Source organism: Atractosteus spatula, chromosome 3, assembly GCF_055471065.1.
Source record: "Atractosteus spatula isolate fAtrSpa1 chromosome 3, fAtrSpa1.hap1, whole genome shotgun sequence".
NCBI lineage: Eukaryota > Metazoa > Chordata > Actinopteri > Semionotiformes > Lepisosteidae > Atractosteus > Atractosteus spatula.
The window spans coordinates 4,162,862-4,176,029 of NC_142708.1; positions in this window are offsets into that span (position 1 = coordinate 4,162,862).

Consider the following 13,168-nt stretch of genomic DNA (forward strand, 5'->3'; position numbering starts at 1 on the left):
ACACATTGATAAATACTTATAACTAAAGTTGGCGAGAATATATAGGAGGTGATTCAGTTTATCAATCTATGAATTGGCTTCATCACTCTGCACTCCTCCCCACTGAGAGCTGGTGTGTGGGGAGCGGACTGGCGCATCATCCAGGTGGATGCTGCACATTGGTGGTGGTGGAGGGGAGTCCCCATTACCTGTAAATTGCTTTGAGTGGAGTGTCCAGAAAACTGTAAGGAATTATTATTACCTATTCATTTATTCAAAACAACACAATTAGGTAACCATGGACTCTAACCCCCGCAGGTCTGCTGTCTGACCAGAATAAGTCCGCCCACAAAGCCAGTCAGCACATCCTGGAATGCCCAAGGCAGTGCCCTCAGAAATCTGTCAGCATGCCTCACGACAGCCTCCTCTCAAAACACGTTCTTTCTTTACCATTTTACTTCAAGCACTTCATCACGTTATCTGATGGATGGGATTTGTTCCCCCGCATAATCACATTTTTCCTTCGTCGGAAAAAGAATTCAACAAAGCGATGCATATAAAAAGGAACCAGCTATTGTGAATGTTAGAAACCATACATTAAACGCCCACTTTTTAAATGATCTTTGGCCATTTTAATACCACACCCACTGGTATTCTGGAATTAAAATAGCAGAAAATTTTTAATTCTGATGAAATGGCAGCGATGGTGATGGCATTAACACAATAAAGCACAGTTTGTGGATATCTAATTCAACGAAACTTTAAAAGAAGGAGCACACAATTCTGGAGGGGGTGTAGTGCTCATGGGGGCTTCTTACAGTAGATGAAAACACAGTTACAGCCATTTCTTTCTCCTTCTGCGCCCCTACATGCAAGCGGAGAACGCAGTCATTACTGTCACATTTGGTATGCAGATCACGCAAAATAGGTCTGTGGTTTTAAAGCATCCCTGCTCTGTACAGCTGGAGCCTTTAATGACACTTATGCAAATGGGTTATTCTTTTTTTAAATGAAGCCGAAGCTGACACAAAGATCAATTAAAAAAGGAAATACGGAAGAAAACCATGACAACGGTTCTTTATGAAGGGCGGTGGGGCTATAGAGAGATATATGCCAATCTCAATACCACCAGGCTCCTATATTGGAATACAAAGCATTTAATTATACAGGGCTTGGTCATTATCTTTAATAGAAGGTACTCATCACATGGTGTGCCAGATTCAGATGAGAAGTGAATCTTACCTATTGTGAACGAAAACATGATCAGGAATTGTTCTTGCTACATTTGATTTCTTTATGTTGGAATATTACTTCCCTGTTTCATTCATAGCAGTTCCCATGTTTTCAGAATGAGTGGTAAGGTTTGCAAGAGGTTTGACTGCTTCAAAGGTTATTTCCTTTGGAAAATGCGAGTACAGTCATTCTTCAAGCGGTATAATATTTCTAATTTGGTGCACTAGTGGAAGAACACAGCGAGTTGCCCATTTGCGATCCTCATTCATCAGGCCCCCAGCTCGCTGCTGCCATAAATGATAATAAAATTAAAGTTTAAATGTACAGTGCAGTGTAGTGCCAGTCTATAAACACAATAATGCTGAGGCAACAGCAGTATAGCAGGCAGTGGGGCTGTGCACACAAATCTACACTGGAAGCTTCTGTCCTTACAAGTGCATCTGTCTCACATCAGCCTGTGCTGCGTAACCATAACAACCAGTAACAGGTAAAGTAATGGATAAATTGGAGCGCATAGTTACAGCAAGAAATATGCATATCCTTTCATGTAATAAACCGGATGTAGCTGACAAGTACAAATGAGCAGGGAATGAGGTAAGGAGGGTGTTTTAAATTATTTTTAAATGGTGTACATGTTAGCACGGCTGCAATGAATTTATTATTATGCAGCGCCCTTTTAATACAATGTAATATGCTTAATGCATATTTTATTTAATTGTAAAATACTTGAAACTTTGTGTAGTTGAACAGATTGATCTTTCAGTTTTTTTCATGCTGGCTTTTTGTGTTTTGTAGATACTTTTTCTAAGCAAGGCTGTTATTCATTGTACTGTTTTCAGTGAAACATTCACTATATTTTTAAAGTAAAAATAAGATTTTGTTATTTAATGGTTCTCTTTTATATTTGGAAATAACTTGAAATTTTTGTTTTCTTATTCAGACTAAGTTTCATTTTGATAGCATGTTAGCAAAATCGAGATCCAACATAACTAACATTCCTTTTAATTAAACCATGTCCTTCTTTGATGTTTTCCTTGAACGTTCTTGTTGCAGTTTTTGTCCTCTTGCAGCAGGTGTGTTGTCTTGGAAATAAAAGATAAAGCTCATAGAGCTTAAGGGGTTTTAATAGTCTCTGTCGTTTCCTTTAAATATCACTGAGCCTTACTTTTGCAATGTTTTGCAAGACATTGTACTGTACACAGGAGAATAATACTGTGTACTAAAGTGGATGTTAGGAACAGCATTTCTGAAAACTCCACACTCGCACTGATCTGTGTCAACACAAGAGTGACTGACCAGCTTCTACACACCTTCATTACTGAGGTTTTCTTAAAAAATAAACTTCATTTTTGTTGTTGTTTTGTGTTTATTTTTGGGGAAACAATACCATTAATTTTTTTTAAACAAATGTAAAGAAAACATTGATGAGTTGTTGCTTTTCCAATAAACACATTGATTGCAGTTTTATATAACCTTGCCTGGGCTTATGTACAATTAAAAAAATCCTTGATTCCTCTGGCCACTGTAACACCCACAAGTCAAGCACATTGTTTACTTACACCATAGGAAATGCACGCACCAAAATGCGGCACACAAATATTGAAGTTACCGTAATTAAGATCTCTTTCTAAACCTGGGTATCTAACAGGCCTGTGGGACTTAGCAAGCTGTACAACACTTTGAGACAATATTGCAAAGGATGCTATATAGTGAGGAGGATCAGGAGTTGGGTAGGTAGGTGGCACCTACCATTGTTCACCAGTGGTGAAGAAGTATAACGACAAGGAACAGGAGCTCGTAGCTGGACCAGGGCTGACAGGGAGGTGTGAGCACATGGAGGAGGGAGGCAGTGCCTAGCATGATAGTAGCACGTCTTGTCACTGCAGGCTAGACAGTGTCTAGACAGACAACTGCAGATGAAGGGGTGGCCTGAGATAGGCAGAGGTAGGCCACTAAAATATTAGTGAAGAGAAAGACAGTTTCTATCTGTCACAGAATCAATTGAAATGAGGACGTATATTCCTCATGGAGACAGTGCTCAAGTGTAGGCTTCATGGAGTGAATTGTAAGGAAGACTCTGTGCCTCGACTGAGAGACTGAGAGAGAAGTATAGCCCTGAGTGACCATAGAGAACATCCACACCATGAAGAAGAGGGTAAGAAACAAAGTAAAAGGACAAGATTTGCAAGAGAATATGGGAAGATCTGAAGAAGGAAGCAGTCAGCTCAGTCTTTGCTGAAAAGGAACCAGTGTGGGATCTATAATCCCCATGGGGATCAGCCTGCACTGATATACTGTAGTAGTGTCAGCAGACCAAACACTTTAAAAACATAGTGGGACAATGCTGATGTAGGTGATGTGGTAGGCTGAGAGCGAGCATTGTCACCCGTGTCCAGACATGAAGGCTGCAAAACCCTGCAGACCCATGAGCTGCGGTTGTAACTTGATTCCACATGACACTTTGATGAGCCAGTCTGTCTTGGTCTCCTGTTCATGGCAATAATGTTTGCCTCAATAGCCTAGTTTAGCCCATAACATTAGTGCTGATCTCTAATCCCTGTGGCTGGTCACTTCTAGACTGTGTGTTTGGGAACATAAGAAACTTGGGAAGTGAGTTTGGGAAGTGAGAAACCTTTGTCTTCAAACGGTGACTATATAATACATTGGGTAAAATATGCACACTGAACAACCATGTTTTTTGTACCAAAAAACATATGAGTTTTAATACAGGTGTTAATGCAATTGTTTGAATGTATTTATTTTACCATTAAGTAATTTATACCAATTTGGTACATGAAACACTTTTATATTATACTACTTTTCTGTATCCACTGCATATGTATTGGTATAAAAGCTCAATTTTGAATAAAGGCACCATTTAATAGTCTCCTAAACTCTACAGACTAACAGGTACAGCAGATCACTTACAGCATTACACAAACAATGTCACTAATTTTGAATTAAGTGCAGCTGATGCCTATACAGCAAAGCCGTCTCCCATTCCCCCTAGTTTAAATCCCAGGGGTGCAGCATCTTCACAGCAGCAGGACCCCTTGTCTGTGATCCCTAATGCTGCACTAAAACAACCGGTCCCTTTCAGGGGCCAATGCATTAGCTAGATACTGAGAAACTGTGCAGCCCTCAGGCTCCGCGCTTAATTTGAGGTGGTACGAAGATGTGCTCAGCAGACGCCTGCTCAGAAATGGCAGGTGTAGAATGACTCCAGCTATTTGTTTTTCCCCCCGTTTTGAAAAATAACGTCAGTTTTGCCCGCCTTGCGGGTTCTTCAGGATTGAAGCCGATTCACAAAAACGGTGTATGAGATGCACACGGATGCACTGGACAAAATGCCGGGTGCTTTGCAGATGGGAGGTAAACTGCGTCATCCAGCAATGAGGCGCAGCAGCAGCTGGCTGACGTGTGACAGCTGTTACACGACAGAGCAGGACAGAGAAGTGAGACATGGCTTCGCCAATCAAATCAAGGGGAGGGGGCTTAAAACTCGGTAAAACGTATCTGAAGCAAGGCACCTCCTACATCACAGTATCCCCATTCTGTACTGCACTATTGCACTGGAAATTCTGAACTGATGATGTATAGCAGCAACCCGATTTTCCTTAGAGGTGTCTGATTCCTCTCCTAACCAGGCCCAAATAATGTTGTTGGAGTGCCAGTGTGGAGCAGTTAGGTTAAGGCTTATGATCCTGATGACTGGAATTCATGGATCAAGGTTTCAAACTCACGCTGTACCCTCAAGAGAGTATTCGACATAATCTACTGTGTAAATGGGGGTACGAATCAGTATTGGAATAAAAAGGAAAAAGGGTATTGTAATTGCCTGAAACCAGTAAGATGCTTTGAATAAGAGCATCAGTCTAATGAATGACAGAAAGCTTTTGTTCTCTAAATTATGGTAAGATAATGGATAGAATGTCAAAAGCAAAAAAAAAGGTATTTTGTTATTATGAAGTAAAGAACAAACTACAAAAACTGGGCAAAATAGAGTAATAGAGTAATCTTGTGTTGGTTGATACACTGAAGAAAGAGAAAATGGTTGCAATTTAGCATTTGTTATATAATGCCTTTGTTATCTTTCAGATTGTGATTTCCTGAGTGACAGACACAATTAATACATTAGGTTTTCCTAAAACCTAATCTCTCTTTATGTCAGTTTCTTTTCATAAATTTCCAGACCAGGAAGACCAGTAAGAGATTTTAATAGCTTTAGTTGCTAATTTGACAATGAGCCTCTCTCTGACTTTGAATGACTAATTTCTCATGCTAAAGAAATATGTTTCTGTTTGATTTTGGATTGGCCATGGCAGAATACTTACACCAGTATCCACAAGTCTAATCCCTCCCCAGCTTGCCGTATCTGATGCTAAACTCATCCAAGGTGGCTTGACTTCAGACTACAGGGCCTCATTGTAGAGGAGGGAAGAGTTTTAGGATTCTTGATCCAACTTCAATAGGACTTTGCAGACATGATTTCTCATCTTTTTATTTCTGTCACTCCTGCACACCAGGGAACTGCATCCTGATTCTTTGAGCTCATGGAAAAGTTGCCAAAGACTGAAAATACAAATGAGTCAAGTACAAGTGAGATGGGTTGTCTAGTCCAGAAACTAAGTTAATTATATATTGTAGTGTCCTGGGATCATTTATTACTACATCCGACAGACATTTTGATTGTTGAAGATGACAAGTCACTACTTCTTTTAAGACATGGCAGTTGATTTGATTACCTAATCAAAATCAGAAAGAAATGTTAGAGTCATTTTTCTTGCAACATTTCTCATGTCCTTGTGATCTGGGGAGTGTGAGGAGGAGATGGCCCAGGCGTATTCCCTTCACAGGGCTAAAGGCTCTTTGACGAGATGGCATCATATTTTCTTGGCCTACCGCTCGTGAAAGCTGAGCTGCTCCTTCCAATACCCCTAGAGACCCAGTGGGCAAGACGAGTCACGTGGCCCCCTTTCATTTGTTCTCATGCTCTCAGTCAGACGCCAGAGGCCATAGTCAAGCCTGGGGCCCTGAAGCTTTGAGACAAACGTGTGGACTGCCATGTCACTGTGCTGCCCTTAAATACTTACGCGCAATTTGGCACAATAATGACTGAACAAATAAATAAGAGAAACTATGGTCATATGGTGTAAGATATAACCTATATAATGTGTATGTTATATTCAGGAGCAGGACAATTTTATTGCCATTTATATACTGAGCATCAGAACAATCAGATCGCCATATTTAGGAGAAAAGGTACAGTATAAGGTCTGTGGGTTGGGATGCATGTTTTTGAAGTTATTGTGATCAATTGTATGACTGACTGAGTGACTAGGACTGTTGCATAAGCTGACCGGGCACAGGTGATGATCTGATTTAACCTGTTAAATGTCAAGCCTGGTGCAAATCAAGCAAATAAAAAAAGGAACTGTGTTCCTTGCTTTTCTTCCAGTAATTTGGAGCACAATCTGCAGCAGGGGAGGCCAGTCCTCTTCAGGGATGAGTCAAGATTTTGTGGACACCACCCTGATGGACGTCAGTGAGTGGAACAAACCCATTAATGGGGAGGCCCAAGTGTGATGGTCTGGGCAGGAGTGTCTACTCACTACTGAGCCTCACTCGTAGTGCTTGATGACAATGTGTCTGCAAGGCGCTACATTGATGAAGACCTGGGACCTTATCTTGCTGCTCTTCCGGGGCAACATTCCAGCAGCACAATTCAAGCCCCCGTCCTGCTTGTGTAACACCGGTTTTCCTGAGTGATGAGAATGTGAAAGCTATGGTATGGTTGCCCGGCGTACCAGACTTGCAGAATGAGCTGGGACAGTATGTGACAATCAGGGATCAGAGACCAGGGAACAGGCATACTGTATACTTGTCAGGGCTCAACAAGAGAACCTGAGATTGAGACAGATTCCCACAAGGCAGCACGTGAAGCATGTGTCACAGATGCACAGCTTATTGCTTCCAGCAGTGACCATGCTCACACACGACTAGCCTGTGACCTTCAAAGTACTCCCTCTGCTGATGATCCCTATTGCTGTCAAATGTCAATCAGCAAAAATAATTTACCTACATCATATCTGTTCAATAAAATTGCACAAGACTTATTTTGTCATTCCCCCGATAACTTTTTGAATTGTTTGTAGTTATAAGTCGCTTTTGATACTCTGTATATTAATGTGAAAATATATTTTACTTTGGTATACTTGCATCAACGGGCAATTTGCATTAGACATCCATCATATGTGTGAGTCACTTTTTCATATAAATAGCCCATAAAAGTGTACTCTGTGCACCCTGAACACCTTACTATTTTCATTCTTTCCATGGATCATGGAGACCTATGAGATAAGCATGAGATTTTCTTTTAAGATATTGAAAAAAAAATCAAGCGCAAGTGAAATTTCCCTTACGAAAGAGTTATGAAAGACTCTTTTGTCTGCACTGCTTCATGCATATGGTAGTACATGATTACTTTTTATTACTTTTTTGCCTAATCTAGAGATATTGAAAAGAATATATTATCCTGCTATGTAATGCCTTCTAAAAGTAGGTGACAAGCAGCCAATTTATCATCACTTCAGTGGAATGCCCATCAAGAGCAGAGGGACACGGATGCCATTTGCTCAGTATCACTGCCCCTAATGCGTTATGAAGAATAAAGACTTTATTAGAATATCTTAACGTTGTCCACATCTAAAAGGGACCATTCATGAGAACAAAAGCCACAAGGTGGTGATTAGTGGTTGTAAAATGAAGGAGAAAGAAGATGGAGGTCCCACCTTCATTTAACTCTTAAATTTAACCAGGCTGCACAAGCTCTTGTCCAAGGCCTACACTATACAGAAAAGCGCCTCACTTTGAAATAGTGGATAAGAACCAAACTGAAAAAGAACTCCGCCTTCGTCTTAATGATCTAACACACAATCCCAATGCCCCCTGCCTCAGGAAAAAAAAACGAAGGAGGATCACTTTCTATGAAGGTAGCCCCTTTTCTCAGGTCGAGCTGCTTATTTTGTATCTGTCTGCTTTTTTATTGAAATCACAGAGGATTTGTAAGAAAACAAAAAAATAAAAAGGCACAACAGTTATATATTATACCCCCCCCCCCTCCCCCCACCACCACCTTCCGATACAGGCAGGAGATGAAAGAGAAGGGAAAATTGCTTTGTTAAAGTAGCGCTAGACTATCTGATCCTCTGGAGCCAGTCCCCTCTGTAGAGCCTGAAGCTTTTCTAATAGCTGTTTATTAGCCATCAGTCGACAAGCACTGCGGCCCTGCAGCTAGCCATCTCCCTCCCCGACGCAGCTTCTGTCATTTGCAGCTGCGCTTTCATTGACTGCGGGGAAAAACCCCAAGTAAATAAAAGTAACCTGATCGGGGAGTCACTAATAAGATCTGTGTTTATCTCGCCAATCTGATAGTATCACTCCTTGAAGTACTGGATCTCCCATCACACGCATACTGTCAAGATACATTGGCAATGCTCTTAATCACCGAGATCAGAACGTGCCTCTAACACCTTCTCCTTCACTCTCCGGCTCTGTTTTAATATTTATTGTCTCAGCTATCCACCAGGCTGCACAGCCAGCAGTCAACCCCATTTATCAAGCAGTCTGTCTTAAAATAGGGAGAATTTTAATTTTGTTTCTGGGGAGGTAGTCATATCAAAAGGGTATGCTCTAAGAACAATTACTGAGCAAAGCCATTGATTGTTCTATTTTTAATTCCTTTGCAGGCTCACCAAAATCGCTTCGCCAATTCAAAGTCAAACCATTAACTGCAAACAAGATAAGTACTGTAACCAAGAACCTGATGCTTGCGGAAGTGTGCACAGGGACAAAATCAAACAAAAAAGAGCCCTACAGTTAAGCTTTTTTTCCAAAAAGAGCAAGTGTGCAAACAGGCCAGTAAAAGATTCAAGAGGTATAACCAGAAATTCTATATGGCACAACCAGATGGATTGTTAACCTTTCTTCAATAAATACTGCACTTTAAATTCTGCCCAAACGATGAGTTTGCTAGACGTCCAGCCAGCTATGGGAAAAAGATCAAGGTGTCTGTGTGCAGTTCAGTCCTGTTACATCACATGGCATAGCAAGAGCAGACAGTGGTGCAGTGAATTCTTTCCCATGAAAGTCTACTGGATTATAAGATTATTATTTTGGGAAATATCTTTCACTTCTTTTCTTTTTAACATTTATACAGGAAAGCTTCAGAGGAGTCCATCAGAATTGATAACAAGTGAGCAGTGGGTCAACCTACAAAATTTAAAAACTAAGAATGAACGGAAGTGATTCTCCTACATACACTGCTGCAGAATGATGTGCTCAGACTGTGGTCATGAATTCCACACAATAAGAGGACATCTGAGTCATCAAAGAGCCCAACACAGAAAAAAAAAAACACAGAAAAAATATCCACCATTAATCTTGCACAGTGGCCATCTTAAATAACAACAGATAGTCATTAGGAGTGCAAGAGATTCAGCCATCCTTCTTTTGCTTTAAATCCAACTCCAAAAAAACCCCCAATAAACAGGAGGAGATGAAGCAAATTGCATTTGAAGCAAATTAAAAATGACAAAGTAACTTTTGTTATAATGATGGTGCCTGCTGGTATAAGCTCTGTTGACATTATTTTGAAATTGCTTGAGCCTGATTTTTGCTTTTCATTAACAATCAATATCTGGTATGAAGACGTGTAAAGAAATCCTTTACAAGCCAAAGTGTTACATGCAAACCCTCGAACTGTAAGTGGTGCAGCTGTTGCCCATTTCCTCAGCCTGAGATGGAATCACTTTTGTCAAGACGCCTGGGTTAATTCAGAGCAGGCAGATTTAAAGGGAAGCGTGGTAACCAATCCCAAAGCATGTCACCCATTCCAAACACCCTGTATATATCAAAACATAAATAGATAAATACATACAGCGCTCATCAATTATTCAGTGCCACTTCATGTTTATGCAAATTGCAGAAAAACAGGGCATGTATGCAAAGGGCTATTCCTTATTTTTTAATGCTGGCAATCCCATCCAAGCAGAATACCGCCAAATCTCAACAACAGCCCTGAATCTCGGCACAGAAAGGAAAAAAAAAACAAACAATGTTGCTGCTGAAATATTCATTTTGGAGAGAAAAAAGAAGAAATACTTACCTGTTTTAATGTTTTCTTTGATTCTGGTTTATGCAGGTTTATAGAGGAGATGATAACACGACACACAGGAAATAAAACTGTAGTGCCATGGTGATATGCAAATTAATGACTCCCGCTGAATGCAAGGACCATTTATTATTCATAAATTACTCATGTTTATGCAAATTGGGATATAAGGACCTGGGGGGGGGGGGGGCAGCCAGGCTGAGCATGTCTCTTGGTGGTACAATAAACATTTCATTGCCTTTTTACCTTCTTTTTCACAGAATTTCGACTCCATGATTAATATTTGCCATCTCGCTTTTATATAAAACTGTTCTGAAAATTCTATGAATATAAGCTGACGTTTTTTCAGGACATATGAGGTCAGAATCAATTTTTAATCACAATTTGATTTTTACTACAAAACAGGGTGTCAAACGGAATTCAGTGCAGAACCGGGTGGAAAAATAGATCATTAAAGCATTAAAGGAGAATCTAGCAGATGATGCGAATTCAAGGCTACAACGCCTTTTGAAGGGAGTTGCGTTATTTTTTAAGCCAGCATGATAAAATATATGGCAGCAGACATCTTTGAGAGAGGGATAAATGAAAAAATGTATCAAATATTTAACCAAACCATAATTCTCTGCCAAACAAAAGAGACAGATAGCAGGTCTGTACATGCCTGATTGTGTTGGCCTGTACAGAGCTGGCTGTGTGAGGGAGAAATTGACTTCTGCTATTGCTGTTTCCCGTACATAAATTATAAAAATACAGATTACTTGCAATGGCGGCAGGTAGTTATGTTTCATAGCAAACGCTAAAAGATGAGGCCTCCATGTTCTTAAAAGAGAAAGCCTTAGAGGAATCAGGCCACTTACAAAATGGTCACTGGTGTTGCAAGCAATTGCTTTAAACTGCAGGCTTGAGAAAAGGCTCAATTTGCATTTGCATTTTCCTCATGGACAGAAATGAAATCCTGCCATGCAGTGCACAGTTATTTTTTTTTATTTGGCTTCATTTTTTGCCTTTTTTATCTAGAATAAGGAAGTTTCTGAAATACTGTAATACCTTCAAAACATAGTGAAGCAAATGTAATAATACTGTACATGCACACGAAATGTAATATGATGTACGCGTTTCGAGTTATTAAAATAGTAAAATGTAGAACGTACTTGATTTACTATAACTTTGATTTGCTCTATGCAGTATATCAATATTATTGTTCATATAGGTTGGAGTAATGGCTCAAAATGATAAAAAAACATGTCTGGATTTGTGTTATTTAGATGGAAAGTTGGCAAACTATGTCTTCCACTGCTGTGTGACTGTGTGCTGCTTGAGAAAATAAATAACTTCAAATGAGTTACTCCTTTCCCCGCACAGCCAAAGGTTATGAGTGTCAGTAGACGTTCTCCCAATTTACTCTTCTTTACCAAACAGCAGCTTCTGCATTGGCCCAGAGAGGAGCTGGCAGAATGTCCTCGTTGAGTCTCATGACTAAAGTTCTGCAAATTGTCGAGGAGCCAGCTTGTCCACAAACAGCATTTTCCTCTTTGTTTCTAAGCGAAACCAGCGCACATTGTTTTATTTGACCTCGTGTCCTCCCCATCTCCCTGTCTCTCTGTTTCTGAGGCAGCCAATGAGGGATAGACTCCCAGGACTGCCAGCCTCCTTCTGCTCAGGCTGAGACGGCACTCATTACATCTGCCTGTCAGCCTCCCAATCAAAGGCCCATTGGATGCAGAGGGACTGTTTTTCTGGCTTGGCAGTAATTACAGTAGGACCACATCATCATTAAAATGGGATTTCTTATCCCTGCTGCTGCTCATTGTGGCTTTTATGCTGGAGAGTAAACTGACAACAAAAGCAGACGCCTGGAACACTCAGACACACACCTCGCAGACGTGTGCTTCCCACACCTCTCCCGGGCGGCGATGACAGTCCCTGCCTTTGCCACAATCTGCCATGAATCAACCCCTCCGCCAGAAAGCAAGAGACTACAGTGCTTCAAACCAGATAATACTTCAAAGTCCTAAAAGACGCGCTGGGGACCTTTTGGAGAAAATACAGAGATATTTAGATCACATTAAAAATGTACAGCTCCGAAATGTATACAGCTTAAAAATGAAAGAATGTGAATCTTGAAATATACATGTGGACAAGCTGAGGAAAAAATCTTAATTGGCATGGATAAGAAAAACTGTGAATTGCAGATAGTGTCTTCCCCTTGTTAGAAGTCAGTAGAAGCTTTAATAGCTTAAAAAAGGAGTTGCTTTATTCACAAAATATTTTCAAATCATAAGTTTTAATGTACTTAAATCATGAATTTTGGACTCTTTGATTACACTGAGTCTGTATATAAACTATGAAACATAAATTATGTTATGCCATATACTTGCAGCCTAAATGAATGAAATGTCAATATATGTCTATATCTTACTTATGAAACTGATTGGGGGACCATTTGCACAATGCAATTAGAAAAAGTATGAAATAAAAATAATTCATACAAACTATCCTGTCCTATTCTAAAAAGTGGCTGAGTGTAACTGAGTATTTTAGTGCTCCAAATACAACCACAATTTAGCTAGAAGGGCCCGCTGGTACAGTATGTCCATTTGCTTTGTGTACAAAGTTGACCAGAACAAAAGGAAGCAGTTCATGAAAAACTGGTTTGTGAATAAGTTCATGAAGTTACATGGATAACTACTGAGGTGATCAAGGGAATTGTTGCTGTTTTATTTGGAAATGTACTATTTTGGTCAGTAATTACAGCATTAGCCTGAACTAATTTCATGATCTTAT